This window comes from Carcharodon carcharias, chromosome 3 (genome assembly GCF_017639515.1).
Source record: "Carcharodon carcharias isolate sCarCar2 chromosome 3, sCarCar2.pri, whole genome shotgun sequence".
Lineage (NCBI taxonomy): Eukaryota > Metazoa > Chordata > Chondrichthyes > Lamniformes > Lamnidae > Carcharodon > Carcharodon carcharias.
This window is the reverse complement of record NC_054469.1, coordinates 110,536,800-110,563,702: the sequence shown is the minus strand read 5'-3', so window position 1 is coordinate 110,563,702 and position 26,903 is coordinate 110,536,800.

Genomic DNA, 26,903 nt, shown 5'->3' with positions numbered 1-26,903 from the left:
AGTCGTAGGTAAGGGAACACAGGTAAACAGGCTGTAATGGCTCTAGTCAGGGTTGTGGGTTAGATGGGGCTGATGGGGGTCAGCGTGCCGGTGGTGGCTGCTACCTTCTCTGGGCTAATCAATAGGGATCTCATGGCGTTCAAAAATGACTCGACTGTGGCGGGAGGGATTTCGGTCTCTGCCTTTTAGGCTGGGATTGAGGAATTCTTTCCCTTGTCATCTTTCCAAGGATTCTTACACTCCTTCCTCCAGTGTCCATTCTTCCCAAACCCATAACAGTTGAGCTTTGTGCTGGAAGGGTTATTCCCTTCCTGTTGCCACTCCTTCCTACCCTGGCCGGGTTTCATTTCATGCACTTTCCCTTTAGGTGGGTGTGCATCGGTTCCTTTACCATTACGGTGAGCTATGGTCAATTGTCTGATCACTGTGAGTTCGGTAGTCTGGGGATTCTTTGGGTCAAACCACATTCCTGCCGCGGCCCTGACCTGTGACAAGCTGTTTGCCACCAGGCAACAGAGCTAGTGGGCCCGCTGATCCTAGTCCAGGTTAGCCCAGTTAGGCATCCCACTGCATGCACTCCTATACACCGGCCACAACCTGTCTGCAAAAGCCTGTGGGGGTTCTCCTATGAGCTGCACTGTTTTTTCCACTCAGGAGAAAGGACTTCCCTCATTCATCCCCACAGCCTCAAGAACTTCCTCCTTGAGCTCCCCATAATCACACTGTCCCATCTTACATTGGTCAGGGAGGGACTGGAGGAGCTTACTCTCCAGGGAGAATAGCAGCATTTTGGCCTGTTCAGCATCATTGCACTCGTTGATGCTTGCTGCTTGTTCCAATTCCCTGAAGTGGACCGAGGGATCCCCATTTGCCGCAAGTTTACTTAAATGGCCTACCATGGCCCTAAGCTGTTGGGTGCTGTGGGGAACTACGAACTGGTTTTGGAGGGGTCCCTTATCCCCATTATCAGCGGGCGGGCCGAATCTTTGCTGTCTGGCCAGGCACATAGGCCCCGGTCCCAGCCTTTCTTGCTGGGGGTTTTCCTCCTCAGCTTCTGCCCCTAATTCCATCCCCGGCCCCCCTGCCAGTTTTTGCTTCGGGTGGTGGTCGTGGGCCATCCTGGTCCTCAACTGGGTAGTCCCTTGGCACTACCTCTGGTGTCTAAAGTGTCCTCCCCAGGTTCCCTGTGAAGTCAGCCTGGGCTGCATTAGGGCTTATGAGGCACACCATGCCTTTTGCTGTCCTAAGAGCAAGGTTCAGACTCTCTATCTGCTTCTGGCAGGGGCCATGGTCTGCATCCTTAAACCCCTGTGCACTCACTTTCTTATAGGCTGCCCGTAAGCCTTTTACTTTCTCCTTCCGCTCTCTTACTTGTCTTGCTAGGCGGGCATTCTTTTCCCATGACCTCAGCTCATTGTTTAAAAACAAAAAACTGCGGATGCTGGAAATCCAAAACAAACACAGACTTAGCTGAAAAAACTCAACAGGTCTGGCGGCATCGGCAGAGAAGAAAAGAGTTGACGTTTCGAGTCCTCATGACCCTTCAACAGAACTGAGTGATATTAGAAGAGGGGTGAAATATAAACTGGTTTAAGGTGGGGGGAGAGAAGTGGGGGGGCGGGTGGTGGTGTGATTGTAGGGACAAGCAAGCAGTGATAGGAGCAGATAATCAAAAGATGTCACAGACAAAGGAACAAAGAGGTGTTGAAGGTAGTGATATTATCTAAACGAATGTGCTAATCAAGAACGGATGGCAGGGCACTCAAGGTACAGCTCTAGTGGGGGTGGGGTAGAAAGACTAGCAGGGCATACAAGATTTAAAAATAAAGGAAATAGGTGGAAAAAGAAAAATCTATATAAATTATTGGAAAAAACAAAAGGAAGGGGGAAGAAACGGAAAGGGGGTGGGGATGGAGGAGGGAGTTCAAGATCTAAAGTTGTTGAATTCAATATTCAGTCCGGAAGGCTGTAAAGTGCCTAGTCGGAAGATGAGGTGCTATTCCTTCAGTTTCCGTTGGGCTTCACTGGAACAATGCAGCAAGCCAAGGACAGACAAGTCTCGTCGGGACTTGGAAAAATTTATTAATTTTGCTTCCAATCTCCATCCCTCCATCATTTTCACATGGTCCATCTCTGACACTTCCCTTCCCTTCCTTGACCTCTGTCTCAATTTCTGGTGATAGACTGTCCACCAATATCCATTACAAGCCTACCGACTCCCACAGCTACCTTGACTACAGCTCCTCACACCCCGCTTCCTGTAAGGACTCCATCCCATTCTCTCAGTTCCTTCACCTCTGCTGCATCTGTTCTGATGATGCTACCTTCAAAAACAGTTCCTCTGACATGTCATCCTTCTTCCTTAACCAAGGTTTTCCACCCACGGTCGTTGACAGGGCCCTCAACTGTGTCCAGCCCATCACTTGCGCATTTGCCCTCACGCCTTCTCCTCCCTCCCAGAAACATGATAGGGTCCCCCTTGTCCTCACTTATCACCCCACCAGCCTCCGCATTCAAAGGTCCATCCTCCGCCATTTCCGCCAACCCCAGCATGATGCCACCACCACACACATCTTCCCTTCACCCCCCGGAGGCATTCCGTAGGTATTGCTCCCTCCAGGACACCCTGGTCCACTCCTCCATCAGCCCATACTCCTCAACCCTCACCTATGGCACCTCCCCATGCCCACACAAAAGATGGAACACCTGCCCCTTCACTTCCTCTCTCCTCACCGTCCAAGGGCCCAAACACTCCTTTCAAGTGAAGCAGCATTTCACTTGCATTTCCCCCAACTTAGTCTACTGCATTCGTTGCTCCCAATGCGGTCTCCTCTATATTGGAAAGACCAAACGGAAACTGGGTGACCGCTTTGCAGAACACCTGCAGTCTGTCCACAAGAAAGACCCAAACCTCCCTGTCGCTTGCCATTTTAACACTCCACCCTGCTCTCTTGCCCACATGTCTGTCCTTGGCTTGCTGCATTGTTCCAATGAAGCCCAACGCAAACTGGAGGAACAGCACCTCATCTTCCGACTAGGCACTTTACAGCCTTCCGGACTGAATATTGAATTCAACAACTTTAGCTCTTGACCTCCCTCCTCCATCCCCACCCCCTTTCTGTTTCTTCCCCCTTCCTTTTGTTTTATTTCAATAATTTATATAGATTTTTCTTTTCCCACCTATTTCCATTATTTTTAAATCTATATCTTTTATGCCCTGCTAGTATTTCCACCCCACCCCCAGTACAGCTGTACCTTGAGTGCCCTGCCATTCATTCTTGATTAGCACATTCGTTTAGATAATATCACCACCTTCAACACTTCTTTGTTCCTCTGTCTGACATCTTTTGATTATCTGCTCCTATCACTGCTCGCTTGTCCCTACAACCACACGACCCTCCCCCCCACTTCTCTCCCCCGACAACAGCGCCCCCCCCACCTTAAACCAGCTTATATTTCACCCCTCTTCTAATATTCACTCAGTTCTGTTGAAAGGTCATGAGGACTCGAAACCTCAACTCTTTTCTTCTCTGCCGATGCTGCCAGACCTGCTGAGTTTTTCCAGGTAATTCTGCTTTTGTCCCAGCTCATTGTTCTTGGCATCAGTGAGCTGACACTGTAAATATTCCTGCTATGCCTGATGCTCCCCCGCTAACTGAACCCTTTCCTGGTTCAGAGCCTGCAATGCTCTCAGTAACTTTTCCCCTGCTAGGGCCTTTGTTTGGACTTCCAGGGCCGACTCCCGAATCTCAGCTGCCTGTGCTTCAACAAGTCTGTCCAAAAGCTGCATCTGTTTCTTGAAGCACATCAGCCAGACTGCCTTTCTTATGGAGTTTTTATGATCCTTCCTTTCTGTCCATTTAGCTGCAGCATCTACCGGGCACCCAGCCTTTAACAGAGTAGTGACCCATTTTTTTCCATATTCACCTTACTGAACACATAACTTGAAATCGTCTCTTCCATTACAGTTCTCTCTTCCAAATCAGTGTCCACTGCATCGCATCCCTTTTGCCAAGGTCCTGTCACGGTCACCATTATGTAGGGGTTGGTGGTGTGTGTCAGTTTCACCTCTGACTTCTGAGCAGTTCGAATCACTCCCACTCCCTGGGTTCTAGACCTTGGACCTATTTGGCGGTTGTGACAAAGTGCAGCAGACAACACCCAGGGTTTCTTGACAGTTCGAAATCCAGCCAGGTAAGCCGGTTGCAGTTTTGGGGTACGCTCTTTGTGTCCTCTGGGGCCTGCCGTCCCCACGTGTCCCTGGTCTGTGGAATCTGCGAAGGTTCTTCAGTTGAGTGGAGGAAGCGGTTGTGGGTGGTCGATCTTCGTGGAGGGCTGCAGTTGCGGCCTTGTTGTCTTCGGTTGAGCCTGCCACCCCTTGCCCCTCGCCCGTGATGTTGCCTGTGGGCCTGCAAACCTCCAGGTCTCCTTCCTCTGCTTGGCTCAGCTACCTCTCCCTGCTTAAACTCTGCTTCAACTGCACCAAAACTGCTCACCCTCCTCCCCTTTGTAACTGGTGGCCCAGTTATACTGTTTTTCGAACTTCTTATCTGAATCCAAATCAAGGTTAATTCTTTGTATGATTTTGGTGGGCTTCTTCAGGTGATTGTTGTCTCGTTGTTTTTAATGGGCTCATATGATGTTTATCGTTGTCTTCCTGTTCCCGTACCTAGACTTGAACTGCAAGCCATTGTATATGTGGAGTATTGATAGGTTTGCATTATTGCATTGATTGCTGCCTTCCAACCTTCGTAGTTAGTAGCAATTATTTATGCAAGATTTCGATGTGCTTTAGTTTTGTGTAAGATGAAGTCTTTCTCTGGGTTGATTGTTTTAAAGGGAAGGATGCATATTCTGTCTCCTCTCATTGTCTGGTTTCAGGCAACAATCCAGACTGCACTCAACAAGCCTGGGCATGTCCAGTTCCAGTTCTTCATGGGCCTAGCCTCCTGTCTGCAGGGCTCTACACTTAATTCAGCAGTTGGGTCCTCTGCCATAAAAGTCCAAAAGTCATATCCTTGTTGATGATATGAAAAATGTGGGAATTTTGAGAACCCTTTATATCAAAAATTTGTTTGGCGGTTAAAGCCTTAGATAAGGCCAAGGTTAGTTACATCCTGCTGCCTAACAGAGCGAGGAAGATCCTCTGAAGACATAAGGTAGACGCAATCTCTGAAAGCAATTCAAACAAGAATTATTTGTGCATTATCCTGGGCATACTATGAAATTAAACAGCTATTAAACAGAACAAATTGAGGTTGTAGGGAGCAGTGTTCACCATAGAGTGGCCCAAAGTACAGAAACCAAATGTAACTTGAATATAAAAGATAAAGAAACACAAAAAAATAACATACTGGGGGTAATTTTAGTTTTATGCTATTGTGTAAAATGGATGATAAAGAATCTGCAATCCATTTTACGCGTATCCCATGTTTTATCTCCTCAATGGCCATTATATGCTCCTATCCTTTGACACCAATCCATTATCCTAGTATCTGATTTTCATCATACTGCCTCTATACACAACTGACACAGCCATTTATTTAGAAGGGTTTCAAATAATTGTACCATTGTACACAAAGGAAGCTTGCCAAGCATGATATCAATATGAGATGAATCTTTTAAAAGTATTTGCAAAAATAATCTGCAATTGATTTCAAAGAAATTGTATCTCAGGTATATATTAATTAATAAAACAACATTAATTATATCATTAGAAGAAATTACAGGAACTATTTCTAACATAAAGGCCGATTGATGTATGCTGGTAACTAGGTTCTGGATCATTTGTGCAACTGATGATTATCCTGTAAATATTAAAGTTATACAGTATGATTTATGGCCAAGGCAAGCTGTGAATAGGAGAATTTTGTAAATAGTTAATTTGTAAATGAATCAACTGAGTTATATGAAACCTCCAGCTAGAGGGAGTCAATTGATACACATTTGTGGGAGGAAGTGACTCAACAGAGTGTGATTCTGCAAAGGTTTAATCTATTACCAATTACAGGGAAAATCTCTTTGATTTGGTCCTCCAGGATATAAAGTTAAGTTCATAATAAATGCTGCATGCTTAAAGTGATAGATGACTGTCTGATTACACCAGCAATAAGCACAAAACCAAGTAAAGTCAAATCTACTTACAACCTACATTGTGAAGATATGAGATGTGGATTCAGCTTACCTGGACATACATTTGTAGGATAGTCATCTGAGGGTTTTTAGTCATTCAATGATGAGCTATCTCAAAAATCTGCAGCAGTCAAGGCTGGGATAACAAATTTGAAAGAAATAATGGGGGCTATTTTCCCCACTCTAAAGAGCTTCTGAGGTAGCCAAGATAGAGTCTTCAGCTGTAATGCTTGTTTTAGCCTGTCTTTAGTACAAGATGCCATCTTGGTAAAAGAGTTTAAGTGTACTCTAAGAATGACTGCCCCGAGGATGATTAAGTCTCCAATTACCCCAATTAAATTGGTGCCTAAATTAAAATAAAGAGGCTGCATAGTATTTTGCTGGCTATTCTTGCAATTAATGACTAATTCTAACAGCAATCAGATGAACAGGAGTAACAAAGTAATTGGTGAGTATAGCTAGAATTGCTACTTAAAGTCACACTTAGCTTACAGTATCCACTTGCTGGTTGAGATACACTGATTACACTATGAAGAGAACTTCTGTGACACATCGGCAGAATTTCCGGGATGCTTTGTCAAGACTTCATCAACATCCTATCAACATTTGTTTTGGAAATTTTCTAAGGACTTAATTTGAAAAGTTCTGTGCTATTGTACCCTATTGGAGATCTTATAGGAAGATAAAATGATTGGTCAAGGGGATCCACTAGAAATTATGCTAGAGGGTCAAACTGAGAAGCCACAAGAGGAGGAGGCAGAAGGGCAGGGGGACTAGGAAGATCACCAGAGAGTTCATAGAATCACAGTGCAGATGAGACCCTTCAGCCCATCGAGTCTGCACCGACACATGAGAAACACCTGACCTACCTACCTAATCCCATTTACCAGCACTTGGCCTATAGCCTTGAATGTTATGATGTGCCAAGTGCTCATCCAGATACTTTTTAAAGGATATGAGGCAACCCGCCTCCACCACCCTTCCAGGCAGTGTATTCCAAACCATCACCACCCTGTGGGCAAAAAGGTTTTTCCTCAAATCCCCGCAAACCTCCTGCCCCTCACCTTGAATTTATGTCCGCTTGTGACTGACCCTTCAACTAAGCTGCTCCTTATCCGCCCTCTCCATGCCCCTCATAATCTTGTACACCTCAATCAGGTCGCCCCTCAGTCTTCTCTGCTCCAATGAAAACAACCCAAGTCTATCCAACCTCTCTTCATAACTTAAATGTTTCATCCCAGGCAACATCCTGGTGAATCTCCTCTGCACCCCCTCCAGTGCAATCACATCCTTCCTATAACATGGCAGCCAGAACTGCACACAGTACTCCAGCTGTGGCCTCACAAAGGTTCGATACAACTCCAACATGACCGCCCTACTTTTGTAATCAATGCTTCAACTGATAAAGGCAAGTGTCCTATATGCCTTTTTCACCACCCCGATAACATGCCTCTCTGCCTTCAGAATTCAATGGACACACACACCAAGGTCCCTTTGTTCCTCAGAACTTCCTAGTGCCATGCTGTTCATTGAATACTTCCTTGTCATGTTAAACCTTCCAAAATATATCACCTCATACTTTTCAGGGTTAAATTCCATCTGCCACTTATCTGTCCATTTGACCATCCCGTCCATATCTTCCTGTAGCCCAAGACACTCAACCTCACTGTTAACAGCCTGGCCAATCTTTGTCACATCTGCAAACTTACTAATCCTATCCCCCACATAGTCATCTATGTCGTTTATATAAATGACAAATAATAGGGGACCGAGCACAGATCCTTATGGTACACCACTGGACACTGGCTTCCAGTCACTATTATTCTGTCATCACCCTCTGTCTCCTACAAATAAGCCAATTTTGAATCCACCTTATCAAATTTCCCTGTATCCCATGTGCATTTGCCTTCTTTATAAGTCTCCCATGTGGGACCTTGTCAAAGGCTTTGCTGAAATCCATATAAACTACATCAACTCATCAACCGCACTACCCTCATCTACACACCTGGTCACCTCAAAAAATTCAATCAAATTTGTTAGGCATGACCTCCCTCTGTCAAAGCCATGCTGACTATCCCTGATCAAACCTTGCCTCACCAAGTGGAGATAGATTCGCTCCTTCAGAATTTTCTCCAATAGTTTCCCTACCACTGATGTTCCCTGGCTTATCTCTACAACCCTTCTTATATATCGGAACCACATTCACTGTTCTCCAGTCCTCTGGCACCTCCCCCATGGCCATAGACAAATTAAAAATTCAGGTCAGAGCGCCTGCGATCTCCTCCCTTGTCTCCCTCACCTCCATCAGTTCCAGGTAGGTAGTCCATACCTGAGAGAGAGAGAGAGAGAGAGAGAGAGAGAGAGATAGATAGAGAGAGAGAGAGATAGGGAGAGAAAGAGAGATGTTCACGAGTCTTTAGTTGAAGATCAATTTTGAGAGACATCTGCTGCCACCATGCTTCAGAGCACTTTGCCCCATGCTTTAACTCCCACGACTCCATCAGAAAGTCTTAATCCTTTCAACTTCTTCCCCATAAGGAACGTGGTGAAAAGAACCTCCAAACTCACTACTAGCCAATTACTATAATCATTCTTTATCTACCTAAAGTAAAGAATGAACACATGACACAACCAATAGTACTTACAAATATTAAACTATTTACCCTGATGCTTACCCTTGGTTACTATCTGTAAGTGCTCTTATCTAATCTGGTGATTCTATAAAGTGCATCTGAAGTGGCAGCAGTACATGAGGTGGGTGTCTGAAGAGAGCTGCTCAGATGTCTGTCTGGGCCACCGCAGGAGGCTGTAGGCATGATAGCCCTCTTTCAGACTGCACCATCTCAGCTTGGGCTTCAGCAGTCTGAGCTGTTGGCTGACAAGCAACTGCAAGGGGAATGGTGGACTGCCAGGAGAAGGAGCAGGAATGTTCCCATCCTGAGGGAGACAATGTAAGTTTTTGCTCCAAGATTTCAGCATCTCTACCTTGGTGTGCCTGTGTTCATCAGCCCAGTGTTCTGCTGGAGGACTGATCTCTGGGTGGCTGAGACAATCTGGAAATACCTTCCATCTGAGGAGCCCAGATCCACTATGGCAGCTACCTGAGCTTCTATTGCAGCATTTTGTCATTCCATGGAAGCTAAGATCAGTCACAACACATTTTTTTAGATTATTTCTATCCGGAGATCTAGGGTAATGCTCTGGGGACTGGGGTTTGAATCCAACCATGGCAGATGGTGGAATTTGAATAAAAAGTCTAATGATGACCATGAAACCATTGTTGATTGTGGTAAAAACCCATCTGGATTACTAATGCCCTTTAAGGAAGGGAATTTACTGTCTGCTGACCTACATGTGACTCCAGATCCACAGCAATGTGGTTGTCTCTTAAGTGGTCTCTGAAATGACCAAGCAAGCTACTCAGTTGTATCAAATCACTCGAAAGTCAATAAGGAATGAAACCAGACAGACCAACCGGCACCAACCGAAAACAACAAAGGCAAACTCAGCCCTGTCAACTCTGAAGTCCTGGGGGCCCTCCTTACTAACATCCGGGGCCTAGTGCCAAAATTGGGAGAGCTGTCTCACAGAGTAGTCAAACGACAGTCTGACGTAGTCATACACACGGAATCATTCCTTATAGATAATGTCCCAGCAACTACCATCATCATCCCTGGGTATGTCCTGTCCCACTGGCATGACAGACCCAGCCAAGGTGGTGGCACAGTGGTATACAGTCGGGAGAGAGTTCCCCTAGGAGTCCTAAATATAGACTCTGGCCCCCATGAAATCTCATGGCATTAGGTCAAGCATGGGCAAGGAAACTTCCTACTGATTACTATGTACTGCAACCGCACCCCACCCCCTTCCCACCACCCCCACACCACCCTCCCCCAGTTGATGAATCAGTACTTCTCCATGTTGAACACCACTTGGAGAAAGCACTGAGGGTGGTAAGGATGCCAAATGTACTCTGGATGGGGATCTCAATGTCCATCACCAAGAGTGGCTTGGTAGCACCAATACTAACCAAGCTGGCTGAGATCTAAAGAACATAGCAGCTAGACTGGGTCTGTGGCAGATGGTGAGGGAACCCACAAGGGGAAAAAAATACTTGACCTCGCCCTCACCAATCTACCTGTCCAGGAAGAGTCCTTGTGGAGATGGAGTCCATCTTCACATTGACAATACCCTCCATCATGTTGGGTGGCACTCCCACCATGCTAAATGGGATAGGTTTTGAACAGATCCAGCAACTCAAGTCTAGGCAACCATGAGGCACTGTGGGCCATCAGTAGCAGCAGAATTGTACTCAAACACAATCTGTAACCTCATGACCTGGCATATCCCCACTCTACTATTACCACCAAGCCAGGGGGATCAACCCTGGTTCAATGGAGAATGCAGGAGGGCATGTCAGGAGCAGCTCCAGGCATACCTAAAAATGAGGTGCAAACCTGGTGAAGCTACAACACAGGACTACTTGCATGCCAAACAATGTAGGCAACAAATGATAAACAGAGCTAAGTGATTCCACAACCAATGGATCATACCTAAGCTCTGCAGACCTGCCACATGCATTTGTAAATTGTGGTGGACAGTTAAACAACTCACTGGAGGAGGAGGGTCCACAAATATCCCCACCCTCAATGATGGAGGGAGCCCAGCACATCAGAGTAAAAGATAAGGCAGAAGCATTTGCTGCAATCTTCAGCCAGCAGAGCCGAGTGGATGTCCCCAGCATTACAGATGCCAGTCTTCAGCCAGTTTGATTCACTTCACATGATATCAAGAAATGGCTGAAGGCACTGGATACTGCAAAGGCTGTGGGACCTGACAATGTTCCAGCAATTGTACTGAGACTTGTGCTCCAGAAATTGCCACACCCCCTAGCCAAGCTGGTCCAGTGCAGCTACAATACAGGCATCTACCCATGAATTTTGGAAAATTGCCCAGGTATTTCCTGTACACAAAAAGTAAGACAAATCCAACCCACCCAATTACCGCTCCATCAGTCTACTCTCGGTCATCAGTAAGTAATGGAAAGGGTCATCAACCAGTGCTATCAAGTGGCATTTGATTAGCAATAACCTGCTCACTGATGCCCAGTTTGGATTCCACCAGGGCCACTCAGCTCCTGACCTCATTACAGCCTTGGTTCAAACATGGACAAAACAGCTGAACTCCTGAGGTGAGGTGAGAGTGACTTCCCTTGACATCAAGGCAGGATTTCACTGAGTGTATCTTCAAGGAGCCCTAGCAAAACTGGAGCCAATGGGAATCGGGGAAAAAGCTCTCCACTGGTTGGAGTCATATCTAGCACGAAGGACGATAGTTGTGGTTGTTGGAGGTCAGTCATCTCACTTCCAGTACATCACTGCAGGAGTTCCTCAGGGGACTGTCATAGGCCCAAACATCTTCAGTTGCTTCATCAATGACCTTCCTTCCATCGTGGTGATGTTCACTTATGATGGCATAATGTTCAGCACCATTCATGACTTTTCAGATATTGAAGCCAACGATGTCCAACATTTTGCAAAAAACTCATCCAAGGGAGGGATAAAATGGGTCAGCAGCATTGCCAGTGTGAGTAGTGAGGGGTTTTGGATATAGTTCACTGCTGGTTACTTACTGGTACTTGGTAGCTTCATCTCTGTTCAGGGCTTCATTGTTAGCATTTCCAAGTTTCATTTCAGGACTCATTGGTGTCTCCAAGGCCCGTGGAGAATTCAGACAATGTGGACCCTTCCAGGTATCAGACAGCCTTCTGTAACTCTGGTAATGGTGTTTGTGGTCTCTGCTGGAGGCACCTCCTCTGAGGAGGAAGTGAGGGGCAGAAGGGAGAGGAGACCAGGTGTCCCAATGCAGCTTCCAGGGGAGGAACCCGTGGGAGGAGAGGTGCAGGCACAAGGGGGGGCAGGGCCAGCAGGTAGTCCAAGGTGGAAGGGGCAGCAGAAGATGCCACTATCCTGCTGCTAGGGTTTATAGGCAGAGATGCAGCTACCTCAATATGTCCGAGGTGGAATTTCGAAGGAGACTCCACCTCTCAAGGGAGACTGTGATCTCCATTTATCAGATGATCGGGCCTGAGATCAGCTCCGACTGTATGGGTGGACACCCCATGCCAGTGGTTCTGAAGGTCACAGTGGCCCTCAACTTCTATGCATCCGGCTCTTTCCAGAGGTCAGTGGGGGATATTTGTGGAATGTCCCAATCAGCTGTCCACAGTTGTATCAAGCTGGTGACAGAAGCTCTGTTCAGACAGATTATGACATTTGTTCATTTCCATGTGGATAAGGCCAGCCAGGCTGAGAAAGCGAGGGGGTTTGCAGCAATTGCAGGGTTTGCATCAAGGCGCCAGTGGGTGAGCCTAGTGCCTTCATCAACAGGAAGGGCTTCCACTCTATGAACATGCAGATAGTGTGTGATCACAGGATGCAGATTCTGCGAGTCTGTGCAAGGTACCCAGGCAGCTCCCATGATGCTTACATCCTCAGACACTCCCAGGTGCCGGAGTTCTTCAGTGCTCCAGCCCGACTGGATGGATGGCTGCTGGGTGACAAGTGCTGTCCATTGAAAAGGTGGCTTATGACGCCTCTCCGCCACCCAAGAACTGAGGCAGTGCAGCATTATAATAGGAGTCATGCTTCCACAAGGGCAGTGATAGAGAGAACCATTGGTCTTCTGAAGATGTGCTTCTGATGCCTGGACTGTTCAGGGGGAACACTACAATACCCCTCAGCGCGGGTGTCACTGATCGTAGTTGCATGCTGCACTCTCCACAATCTGGCACAGGCAAGGGGGGGAGCCACTGGACGAAGAGGATCTTGAGGCAGTTCCATAGGCCACAGATGATGAATCCAGTAGTTAGTCTGAAGAGGAGAATGATGAGGAGAATGATGAGGGTGTGGAGGCAGACCTCGGTGACCTCCAGGGAGGCAGGGATACTAGGGACCCCTTGATCCAACGCTCCTTCATTAGGCTGCCAAAGATCTATTTCCACCTCATGCCAGGTCTGCCACCTCCATCCCAGATGTCTGAAATGACCCTGTCATGTGAACACAAAGTCCGCTCAGTACCTGTGCAACAAAGTTTAGAGCCACTCACATCCAGCATTATATACTGGCATACCCGGCACCAAAAGTAAAAGGTGAAGCATACTCAGGCTATAACAACAAAAGCAAATTTAATGTTATTGTCACATTGAAATCACATTGACATGACCAATACTGGTGTTGATGTCCACACCAGTAGATACATAAATCAAACATAACTGAACAGAAGATCACCCGTGCACAGTCCCTCTAGTGCCCATGGTGTCTTAAACTTACGTTTGCGAAGGCTGTGTCTTGGTGCACCCCTCCCCCACCACCACCCCCCCCCCACCCCCCCCACCGCCCCCCCACCACCTCCCTCACTGGCAGCGGCATTGGAGACCGCCTGCTGACTCTGCTGTCTTGTTGGCCTTGATGACTTTGGCGTTCATCCTCTGGCTAGTGGAGCCTGTGTTGGCCCCGCCTGGAATGGAGTGGCCAGACTCATCAGATCCCAAGGTCACTGGCACAGGGGCAGAGGTGCTGTTGCCATCGTCCAGAATACCCTGAGAGGAGCCCGCAGAGATGACAGGCAGCTCGTGCACCAACATATGGTTGCTCTGGACCTCCCTACTCGCCACTGATGGATGGGCACCTAGCTAGGGTACTGAATGCCTCATCCATCTCCCACACTGGCACTGACCACCTGAGGGCATTGCCTATGTGAGGGTTTGCAGGTCTGAGCGCAACCCCAGGAACACCTGATTCTGACCCTGGAGCTGCCTCTCCATGAGAGTCACCACTCTTTCAATGAAGGAGGCAGTGTGCTTGGCCATGAGGGTCAATGAAGTGCTCAAGCTCCACATGGACTCCTCCAAAACAGAGACCATGGCACGCATACCCTCATGGATCTCCGCCAGATCCTCCCACACATCTCGCTGGACATCCAGCATCTGCTGCCCAATGGATGACTCCAGAGGCTCATCATCTGCCTTCGACTCAGCAATGTCCTGATCTCCAGCAGTCCTCCGAATGCCAGCACCCTGGGCACTCTCTGCCTCTACCTGCACCTCATGCGAAGTAAAGTGCCCTCACCAATGTGCACCAACCACGTAGCCAATGTTCTAATGCCCACCGAGGTGCTGGTATTTGCACTGGTGCCTGATTCAGTGTGTGAGTGTGGCACTGGTGCAGACGAAGCCCGGCAGCCTTCTGGGGTCAGGGGTGGCTCTTCAGGGTCCTGCGATTGAGTCCGTGCTGGCGAATCTAGGGGAGAACAAGGACATGTCATTACTTAAAGTCATCACTTTGTCCCTGCCCATGCCAGGCACCCTGATGAGACAATGGAGATCTGCATCATGTGCCATTGTCTTTCAATGATTAATGGGGATTGCAGGTTTAAGGCTCCCATCAATGACGTGACTACACCATAATTGTTGCACAATCCAAAACTCTCACCTCTGTGCACTGTGCTCTTACCTTCGTCTGGCACCACCACCTCTGCACACCCAGTTGCATGTGGAGCATGCTGGCTCTCCAGCTCAAGGGCTTTCTTCTCAAACAAGGTCAGCAGTAACAAGATGAACAGGTCTCCACTTGTCTGTGCCCTCTCTGCTTGATTATGGCTCATCTTCTCCTGAAAGGACAGAGGAGCATTGATTAGTCCACTCTCTACCTGCAGCGCCATTGTAGCCTGGCCAACCCACCTGAGGAACTCCTTGCAGGGCCCTCGAGGTGCAAGGCACTCAGTCCAAGCAGCCAGGGCTCACTCCCTTGCCCAGCTGCAGTGTCATTCACAATTGGCACTCAGACTCTATCACCCCTGAGCTCCATGGGGGTCAGCCAGCTCTGAACACTTCTGCACACTGATCCATACATGGTACTCACCCTTCCCGAGTGCAGCAGGTCATTGAATCTTTTGTGACACTGAACCCTTGTGCACTGCACCATGTCATGGCTGCTGACCTGTGCTACCACCTCCTCCCAGTCTTTCGTCATCAGGTGTGGTAGCCTCCTCCTTCCACCCCTTGGTAGCAGCCACCTCCTCCAGGAGCGTGATGAGGAGCCGCGTGCCCACCTGCCCTGGTCTCCCGCCTAGCGTCTCCAGCTGCTGCCGAATCCATAGCTGCCGTCTCCGCAACGCAGACTCTATGTTTCTTCATGGCAGCCTTCAAGGGACTGGAGAACAGCTAATTTGGTTCCACTATTTAAGAAGGTTTGTAGAGATAAGCCAGGGAACTACAGGCCAGTGAGTCTCACGTCAGTGGTAGAGAAACTATTGGAGAAAATTCTGAAGGAGAGAATCTAGCTCCACTTGGAGAGGCAAGGTTTGATCAGGGATAGTCAGCATGGCTTTGTCAGAGGGAGGTCATGCCTAACAAATTTGATTGAATTTTTTGAGGAGGTGACCAGGTGTCACTAAGGGGAATAGCTGCTCCCTATCCACCCTCTCCATGCCCCTCATAATCTTGTACACCTCGATCAGGTCGCCCCTCAGTCTTTTCTACTCCAACAAAAACAACCCAAGTCTATCCAACCTCTCTTCATAACTTAAATGTTTCATCCCAAGCAACATCCTGGTGAATCTCCTCTGCACCCCCTCCAGTGCAATCACATCCTTCCTATAATGTGGCAACCAGAACTGCACACAGTACTCCAGCTGTGGCCTCACCAAGGTTCTATACAACTCCAACATGATCTCCCTATTTTTGTAATCTATGTCTGGATTGATAAAGGCAAGTGTCCGAAATGCCTTTTTCACCAACCCTGAGGATAGTGCAGTTATGGAGTTTATATGGATTTCAGCAAAGCCTTTGACAAGGTCCCACGTGGGAGACTTATAAAGAAGGCAACTGCACATGGGATACAGGGTAATTTGATAAGGTGGATTCAAAATTGGCTTAGTTGTAGGAGACAGAGGGTGATGACAGAATAATAGTGACTGGAAGCCAGTGTCCAGTGGCATACCACAGGGATCTGTTCTCGGTCCCCTATTATTTGTCATTTATATAAACAACATAAATGACTATGTCGGGGGGAGGATTAGTAAGTTTGCGGATGACACAAAGGTTGGCCGGGTGGTTAATACTGAGGTTGAGTGTCTTGGGCTACAGGAAGGTATAGACAGGATTGTCATATGGGCAGATAAGTGGCAGATGGAATTTAACCCTGAAAAGTGTGAGGTGATACACTTTGGAAGGTGTAATTTGACAAGTAAGTTTTCAATGAACGGCATGACACTTGGAAGTTCTGAGGAACAAAGCGACATTGGCGTGTGTGTCCATAGATCTCTGAAGGCGGAGGGGCATGTTAGTGGGTTGGTGAAAAAGGCATTTCGGACACTTGCCTTTATCAATCCAGACATAGATTACAAAAATAGGGAGATCATGTTGGAGTTGTATAGAACCTTGGTGAGGCCACAGCTGGAGTACTGTGTGCAGTTCTGGTTGCCACATTATAGGAAGGATGTGATTGCACTGGAGGGGGTGCAGAGGAGATTCACCAGGATGTTGCTTGGGATGAAACATTTAAGTTATGAAGAGAGGTTGGATAGACTTGGGTTGTTTTTGTTGGAGTAGAAAAGACTGAGGGGCGACCTGATCGAGGTGTACAAGATTATGAGGGGCATGGAGAGGGTGGATAGGGAGCAGCTATTCCCCTTAGTTGAAGGGTCAGTCACGAGGGGACACAAGTTCAAGGTGAGGGGCAGGAGGTTTAGGGGGATGTGAGGAAAAACCTTTTACCCAGAGGGTGGTGATGGTCTGGAATGCACTGCCTGGAAGGGTGGTGGAGGCGGGTTGCCTCACATCCTTTTAAAAGTACCTGGATGAGAACTTGGCACGTCATAACATTCAAGTCTATGGGCCAAGTGCTGGTAAATGGGATTAGGTAGGTAGGTCAGGTGTTTCTCACATGTCGGTGCAGACTTGATGGGTCGAATGGCCTCTTCTGCACTGTGTGATTCTGTGATTCAGTGACTGCCAGTGCTGTTTTCAAACTGACCGCTGGGTCGCCATTGGCCCCAGTGTATGTCTCGTCCCCGCCCACGCCTGACCCTTCCGGACCATTGGGAAGCCATATTTCACACTGGGCAGGTCTTAATTGGCCAGCCAGCTTGAAATTGCAGTCGTGGGCCAATTGCAGACGGTGGCTGTTTCCCAGTCAATCCCAGGCCCGCCGACTGCTTCCGCCTGCTGACCTGAAAATTCAGGCCCGTGAGTGGAAATCACATTTGTAGCAAATGTCCTACCACGATGTTCACTATTTTAACAAAGACATTTGCTGTTTCTTTTAATGAACTAAATGCCTTAATGAAAATACTGAAAAGAGAAATTTCAAATAAATGCATAAAGTCACCAAAAATTGCACAATTTCAAATTCTTCTTTGGCTTCCTCTCATGAAAGACACCACTTTTTATTCCTCCCTGCTGGCCTTTAAATATGAACTAACTAACGATTCATAATTTGCTTCAGGTCAGAGCCTTACTTATTTGAGAATTATTTGCTGCGAAATGTAAGTCAAAAGCTAACTCAAAATGGGGAAACAAATTTAGATTACAGACACATAAGAGACACATGAGCTAGCACAAAGCCTCACTTGTCAGGACTACATATCAGAAATTTGGGAACAAATGGTGTATCATTTTCTGACCGTTTAAGTTAATTTTCAATATGATTTCCTGATTGGTGAGGATCCCTGCCAACAAAGCAATGTAGGCAAGTTATTCATTCCCCTATGTGTTACCTAGCAACAGAGGATGGACCAAAATAAATCTTAAAATCATGGGCTGCTGTTTCTAGCACAGAGCAGATCAGAGAATAGAGATTCATTATCACAGTGTTGTGGCTTTTTCTCGGACTCAATTTCTTTGTGAGTATAGCTTCCCTCCTGATTTTGTCGAATCATTCTTTAAATATCCACTTCCAGCAATCCAGTGTTAATAAGGTGCTGCATGATATGTAGTAACGTAGTTTTGTTTAATGAAGATGAAGTGGAGGGGCTACAAAGCATATTTTAATGATTTATGAACTATTGGAAACAATACTTATGACAAGTGTCATTTAGTTTGTTTGGTGTCTCCTTAGAGATCTGTCACTGAATCCTGGAAATTTTTCTCAGCAAAAGTGTTTACAGTGGAAGAATTATGAACATGAGCACTGAAAAACTGTCTAAAAAAATCCGAGAGATCACCAGGAAAAATTAGTTGATAAAAGCTTTCAGTCTCTGCTCCAAAGGTCTTTTTTCAGTCTCTGTATCCATAGTAGCTGGATGGATCACTTTGATGCAACAATAATTAGGTGAGTGGGAGAGCCCACCTGTAGTGAATCTGTTCCTTTTTTGTCCATTTAAAATAATAGAGGAGAATTGTGTGGGTTCCTTTACAGACATGTGGTCCTATGCACCCATTCAATTTTCTGGTATTCACTGCACACAACAGATCCATTGCACTATCAGGAGACCAGAGAAAATCTTCCCTGTTCTGTTTCAATGCAAAACAGAAGTGGTAATGGTGTGGAGGATTGTTGCGGGGTTTGGGGATAGGACATTAAATTAAATTAAAATGTAGGTACCTTATAGGTTAGAATCATGACATCACATTAGTGAGGACAAAAATCCATTTGATGCCCTATTAGATGAGACTCAGTTGCAACATTTCATTGATAAGCTCTCAGCAAGCAGATTTATTGAAATGGGATTTGAATTCAGGGTTGTCTATGAGTTTAGCTGTGTAGAATTGTGGAAAAATGCATGTAGAGTAAAGGGTTAAAATCAGGAGCACCTGATACTTGTCAGGATTCACTGGGCTTCAATACCAAGTCCCACTGCTCCCCGAGCCGTGACAAATGTGAAACGTTTGATCAACCATCTAATTTTTCAATTTAGGTTAACAAGATACCAGCACCGGGTTTGTAAACTTAATTAGTAAATAATTATTGTTGGACAAATTGTCTTTAACCAGTGGCAAAAGAAAGAAATATGAACTGCTAATTTCCAACTCTAAAACCTAAACTCTACCCCTTTTTAAATCCCTATACACACATACAAGACACATAAGACACACAAAAACATGGATTTTAAAGGTGGGATAAAACAAGTGAATAACACCAATTCCGGAATAAAGGATTCAATGGCTTAATTTTGATCAAAGTCTTCCAAATTCCTTTTAGCTCTTTGTTGACAACACAAGGTGATTTTCCAGCACTTTTGGTATTTAGTTCACTGACTCAGCACTTGCTTTTCATTATCTCTAACGGTGACCTTCCCCTTTTCACCTTGACAGGGGTTTTTTAGAGAGAGAGAGCAGGTTATAAAGATATGGGGAATAAAAAAGCTAGCAATTACTGTAGAATTACTGGAATCTTGCACACACAGGAGCAAGAGGTTTTTGGTCTTTTCTCTTTTCAGGCTAGGAGCTTTTTTCCTGTTTTCTTCTGCTGCACTACTCTCACCCAAGCCCTGGTCACCTGGTTAGGAGCCAATTAAAATGTTGCTACCAGGCAGTTCCCCATTAGACCAGACTCCTCCTCAGCATCATCCTGTCTTTCATGGCACATTCTGTTCCAGGGCTGCAACATTGTATACTTCCCTCACACTTTTCCAGTAGACATGTCTTTCAAATGCAGCCATTGTAATTTTAATCCACAGTCCAACAGAAATAAAAAGATATGTTCTTCACATGCTGCTGATGTAACTGTGATGCAATGTCACATAGCTATTAAATGACAGCTTTTAAATAAGAAGTAGAACCTCGTGTAGCACTGAGATGTACATATATATATGTAAATAAATAAGAATGGTTTCTATAAATAACAGAGTACAGTAGTATTTTTAAGATAACAGGCAAACCCTTAAGAAACAAAAACAGAATTACCTGGAAAAACTCAGCAGGTCTGGCAGCATCGGCGGAGAAGAAAAGAGTTGACGTTTCGAGTCCTCATGACCCTTCGACAGACCTTAAGAAACCCATCCAAAACCCGAAATCAAGGCAAAACAAGGCAGAGCAGCTGGAATTATGGAAAATCATCACTGAAGTGCTCAGCCACAAAGATTCAATCAGAATAAAAAATATTGACGTCAGCAGGGGGCCTACCTGGCAATATCAATGCCAGTAGTAGATCCAAATGGGCAAGGGAAAAATGCTTCAATGTGCTTCTACTAGCAGGAAAGGCTGGAGCTATCATTACAGAGAATTACACAGAAGTTACGGCACAGAAACAGGCCATTAAACCCAGCTGGTCTGTGCTGATGTGCATGCTATACATGAGTCTCCTGCCAAATTACTTCATCTTACCTACTCACCATACCTGTCTATTCCTTTCTCCCTGTTCAAGAGAGATGTTTCCTGGCCTGCTGAGTATCTCTAGCATTTTCTGTTCATATTCAGATTTCCAATGTTCACAGTATTTTGTCTCACTTTCACCAGTGCTCACTCTGCAGCCTTCCATGCCAGGAATAAAATGCCAGTCAGATTGCCTTTATCACAAATAGGTCCTTGCACTATCTATGTTGATGCAAGCATAGTTTTTATATGTAACCTTTGTGCTTTTTGAGCACAAATACCTCATTACCACAAATCCGCCCATTGGAGGAAAATCTAGCCTTGGTCACATTTTTGTCCGCTGTTAATTCCTGGTAGCACACAGTGATGTAAAAAGTTAGCCTGTTGGTCAACTTCACTTCCATTGAGAGCAAAATGTGGAGTACCCATTATTTGCAGGTCTGATTCTAAGAATCTCTAAGATTGCATCCCTGTTGCAGCATAGAATCCCTACACCATGGGCAGAAAATTACACTCGGCGGGCGTACGTGTGCACAACCTGGCTGAGTGTAAAATGATGCGCGATGATGTCGGGCGAGCAATCTGACATCATCGCGCAGTCCCATGATATTTCGTTCAGCGGGCGTGCGCCATAGCCTATTAGGGCCTTTAAAAAGTTAATTAAATTCAATTTTAAGCTGCCTGTCCAACCTAACGGTTGGTAGGCAGGTGACAAGGCCAAGCGGCCTTTATATTTTTTAGGAAACCTCATCCATGAGCGGCATAAGGTTTCCTAAAGCAAATAAAACTCAGATGAAAATTTTACACTTGAATCAAAAATATGTCCCTGTGGCAGAGTCACATGAGGGGACATGTTTCATAACATTTATAAGAATTTTAATGGTTTATCTGTTCATTTCCCTGAGGTAGCTCTCTGCCTCGGGGAGATTAGATAGCATACACTCGCACACATGTGCGAAGGTTGCACTCACCCCACTCACACCTCTCCCCCTGCCCGCACATGCAGTGCTCAGCACTGCCGCATGTGTTTCACGCTGGGCTGGCTTTAATTGGCCTGCCAGCATGAAATTGCCTTCCGAGCCCGATTGCGGGCAGCTGTCGGCTTCCAGACTGCCGCCGTCCACCCCGCCAAGCCCACACATCAAGGGAAAAATTCTGACCCATGTGCGGAATTTTAGGGCAGCAGGATTTTATGTCCCTGCTGAAGTCAAAGGAGTTTACAATGGCTCCCTGCATTTTACAACCCCATCCCAGCCGCAATGGGGCATAACATTCCAGCCCATGTTTTTCAGGTTAATCTTCTCCATTTCCTTCCTTGCTTATTGTCCATGCATCACTGCATATATTTCATTCCATACTAAGTCCAGCTTCCCACCGCTTCACTCCTCATCAACACCCATTTAATTCCCACCCCTCATTGTACTGACTTCAAAATCCTTGTATATAAATCCCTCAGTGGCATTCTCCACCCTATCCCTCCAACTCCCTGTTGTCTTCCAAGCTAGTTCAGACCCTCCATTCTCTTGAATTTGATCTATTTTGCATTTCCTTCTCCTTCTCCACACCACCTTCAGCCATGAGCTATTTTTGGCCTATATAGCTGAACAAAATTTCGGATACTAAAACACTAAACTGTTGGAGTAGGTTTCGGACATGAATGTTTTGAAACAGGAGATACAATTATTTAACTTTCATTCAGTCTAATTGACATAAATGGTTTGATATTAGCTATGTGAGATACATGGCTATTAAACTTGCTCTGAATTATTTTATCCTCAGGTCTCCATACATTATCAGACACTGTAATCTTCTCCTGATCTTTCTTGTTTACATTGTAATATAATACCTACTGTTCTATATTATCTAAAGGCATACATATTTTTTCCTATTTTATTCCTGATAGCTCAGTTAGTTATTTCTGTATTTTTACTTCTACCAATATGTTGTGTTACTGATGAAAGGTAACCTAATCAATTGGGATACTTCTGATTGTCTAAGTGAAAGTGCTTGATACTCTCAGCTCTTTCGAATTTGTATTTACACTTGTTTCCATTGCAGTTACTGGAACACACTTCTAGCACAACAGTTGATCTCTGGTACAGTATCTCACCCATCTTTCATTTGAGCAATGACAGTTGATGGGTGACTAGAATGTGGGGAAGGAGAAAATGGGTCTATTTGATCCCAGAGGGAGGGCTACAGGACCATCATAGATGAGTCTGTCATTCACAATAACTCTGGAGGAATGGATCAATAATTAGCAAGGACACTGGCTATTTTCATTTCACTGTTCCAGAAATATTGAGAACAACTGTAGCATTCTTGCTGAAATTGATTATTTCCAGACAGTTAAAGGGTTGAACCTGGAGTCTTCCTAGCCCTCAAGACTTTAGAGCCGTCCTTGTTGATGAATTTACCCACCGAGCTATTGGTGATTATCATTTCAAAGTCCAGTTGCTCTTTAATATGATTAAAACATGTATGTATTTCAGGATGCAATTACAGTATGAACCATTGTAGTATATATTTATTAGAAAATATTGTTGGAAGATCTAAGTAAATAAGATAAACTGAAAAATGAGATTATATGAAGGAGAAAAAGAACATTAATTCAGTGACACAGAATTGTGAATGCAAGCATGAGATCCACCATTTTGATTCTCTCCTTTCAGCTGATGAAATAATTGTAGTGGGGGATTTGGAGGAAGGGTTAAATTGATGTATGATATATGATATTTTTGTATGAATCTTTCACTGTGTGAGGGTAGGTTTAGTCTGAATACTGCGCCCTTGGTAACTCTACTTCAGTGCTCATTGTGTGAAATTCCTAACAAACCATCATCAAAAGGATTTATGTTTCAATCTTTTTTTTTCCAGTATGTTTAACAATTATTTTAACAGAAGCCTACAGATTTCCCACAAGCTTTGAAGGCCGACTGCTGGGATTAATTTAACTTCACATCCTAATCACACACCATTCTGAGCTGTTGTCCACACCTTAGAAACAGCAACACCGTGTAAAGTCGGCTACTGCTAGGTCTTGCTTTACTGTATATAAAGCAGTTTGTGCTTATGTAGGAACTTTAAAAAAACTCATGGTTTCTTGTAATTTTGGATGTCCTCCAAATTTGGATGAAAAGTGAATTCAAATGCTTCTGTTTTTTGCCATGATGGAGAGCCTGGAGGCAGCCAGCCATTTAAATGATCAGCTGTCTCCAGTCTAGTAGGATTTTGGTAGCCTTGGAGTCTGAGAAACAAAGGGCAGGTTTTTCTTGCTGCTGGGACCAGAAATTCCTGCCAAAACTCAACTCCAAAATTTCTGGTCCCGGTCGCACCGATTGCCACTACAGGCAGGACTGGAAAATCCAGCCAAATTATGCAGATTGGACCTAGTAGGCCCAGGTCTGAACTTTGTAAGCATGCTTGGATAACCAGGATACTCCTTTGAAGAGGTAAGGTACCCCTTTGGATCTGGCCTGGGGGCACCTCTGGGGTATATCAGGTGCTCTTTGTGGTAGCCGGATGCCCTTTGGCATTGTTAAGATTAGGCATAAATATGCATAAAAAGTGCATAAACTCATTACTGTCAAGCTCATTGGAACTGTCAATGGGCCTGTCAAAATCAAGTGTCAAAGCTGACAGAAGCACCTGTCAAAGGGTGCTGCCAAAACTGTTAAGAGGACCTATCAATAGTGTTAAGAGGACCTGTCAAGAGGAGTGGTCAAAACTGTCAAGAGAAACTGTCTAAAGCACCTGTCAAAGGGAGCTGACAAGCTGTCAAGGAATTTTAAAGTCCTGCCCTTTAAAGTTTTGAAAAAATATCTGGAGCTTAAAAAAAATGATTGTTTGCTATTTCACTCTGTCTATTGACATAACCCTGAGGGCTTCCATTACTGGATTAGTGCTGTATGATTGATTTCACAACCATCCTCAATGGCAGTCGGGTGCCTGCCATTTCACAGTTTGACAGCTATAAGTGGTTCTAGAATCTTTGAAATGGGACTATGAATTCCAATGTTTATTGTTATAGGGATTGTGCACCTGAATGAAATATTTGTTATTATATGGCATTATTTAGTCTAAGGCAAGTAAATGCAATAAATTGTTTTTTATGAATGTCGGTGCCTTTTCAATGTCGTGAATTTGCAATAAACATTTCAAACTTTAGTTTATAGAACTTTATCTCATCTCTGCAGAGATCCGCCCATGGTGGATACTGGGTGAGTTGGCATGGTAGGTGTAAGGCAAAGGATGGTGAGTAAGGGGCATGGGTTAGCATGATTTAGCATAGTTGGCATAGGGAGTGTAAAGGGACATGGGGGTAGGTGGAGGGGCATAGGCTTGCAAGGAGGTTATGAGGGGCCGTGAGTGATGGTTGTGGGGCATGCAGTATTATGGGTTGGCATGGATGGAATGTGGGCAGTGTATGTGGTAGGTGAGGGGTGAGGGCTGGAAGGATATTTCATGTTTTACTCTTCATTTTTAAATTTTGGACACAGTGTCAGACTGCTAAGGCAGGCCTTCTGTCCAGCCCACCTCCAAACCCAGCAACCTCCTAGTTCTTCCAGGTCGTCTGCCCTGACCAGATTGAAAACCTGACGTTCAGGCAACCATTTTTAAAGTTAAACACGTGGAGCCAGGAACTCTTCCAACCCTGTGCACCCAACCCGGAAGTGAAAATCTGGGTCTTCAAATTGTGCTTTGCCAAGTGAATTCTGTTTATCCACTGTTTAACTTTAAATAATTCTCTCAGAATACCTTTTACATAAGAGTCATCTACATTTTTGCAAGATGAGAGAATATTGCAGTTTGAGTTCCTGTTAATGTTATTTGCAGATTTTTCATGGTATTTGCTCACATTAATGCAGAAATGATGATTGTGCCACAGGAATCTTACTGAAAGTGGCGGGACCACCTCCCCTCTAAAGTTGGAGGCTGAGACAGCACTGAATGTGACCACCTGGTGGTGGGGTGGGGAGGCCATCGACACCACCTCTCAATCACTGCGGCAGGGACCCAGATGAATGTGATGACCACTCCGTAATGATGGCCTAACAGCTGTAGCCATGTGTGAGGTGTAATTTTCACAATGCTGCAGAGAACACCTCCATCTTCAGGCACTCTTGCCGTTTCTGGCTTGCCTCAGCTGTGCCCACCTCTCACAGGGGAGCTGTTAGCCGGACATTGCTACAGTTCCTCTGACTGGGCCTCCCACTTCACTGGTCCACTCAATTGTTGGCTTCTTAACTGGCTGCCTCTGGGAAGATCATGAATGATATCTCGCCACAGCTGCTTCCAGGTTCTCGATCCCGCATTGAGACTGACATTGAGATGGTGAACTGGGAAAATCCAGCCCAGTAAGTAAGATGTTTCAGAAGATAATGGATGTTACGTTAATAGCATTACCAGGCGTAAAAACTGAAAATGCTGGAACAATTCAGTGGATCAGGCAGCAGTAATGCAGAGAGAGGAACAGTGTTAATGGCCAGGATTTTCTGGCCCCATCATGGCAGGACACAGCACAGGAGATTCGGTGACCCAACCAAAAGCCCATTAACATCCCATTGACATTTAATGGGAGCGGACAATCCCAGCAGCAGGCAGGGCAGGAAAATCCCACCCAATGTTTTAAGTATATAAGCTGCTGAGTACTTCCAGCATTTTCTGTTTTTATCTCAGTTTTCCAGGCACTTGCAGTGCTTTGCTTTAGTCTGGGAACTGACTTATTAGAACTGGGATTGGCTCTGGGATCCAAGGGCACGGAAAGTAGTTCTTAGGTCAGGCAGCACTGGAATGGAGTTCAGAAGCATTTAGAGGAATGACCTTGGGATATTGATGGTCCTAGGGTTCTGAAAAAATTGGAGAGGAAGGTTCTGGAAATACTGGGACAAACATTGGGATCTCAGATAACTTGGAGAGGGATCCTAGGATCAAAGAGCACTGGAAATGTGTTCCGGGGGCTTGTGAGTGTCTGCTGGTTTCTGGGAATGGGAACTGTCTGGGGGGATGCAGGCCTTAATATCCAGGAGGACTGGTGGCTTGATTTGGAGCATTGAGATTGGGAAATGGCAAAGTCTGGCACCATTAAGTGTTGATGGGATCTGGTAATGTGGGGGAGAGCCAGGTCCAACAGCCTTTTGGCCTTTTCCAAGAGAATTGAATCTAGAATGCTTTCAAACTATCATGCTCGAATGCAAAATTCAGGTATAAATAGATGGAGCTTTGGCTGCACCGTTTTCCCCATCCAGCTACAGGGAGGTGCCCATTTAGTGCCCCTAGATTGACATTTAAATGAGGTTCAAGGCCAAACTTGTCTCCTTAATCTGGTGCAGACACAATGGGCTGAATGGCCTCTTTCTGGGCCATAACTTTTCTATGGTTTAATCAGACGAGGGAGGACTGGCATACGGAGCAGTCACTCTGCTGGTTTCACACTGATTTACCATTTTGGATACAA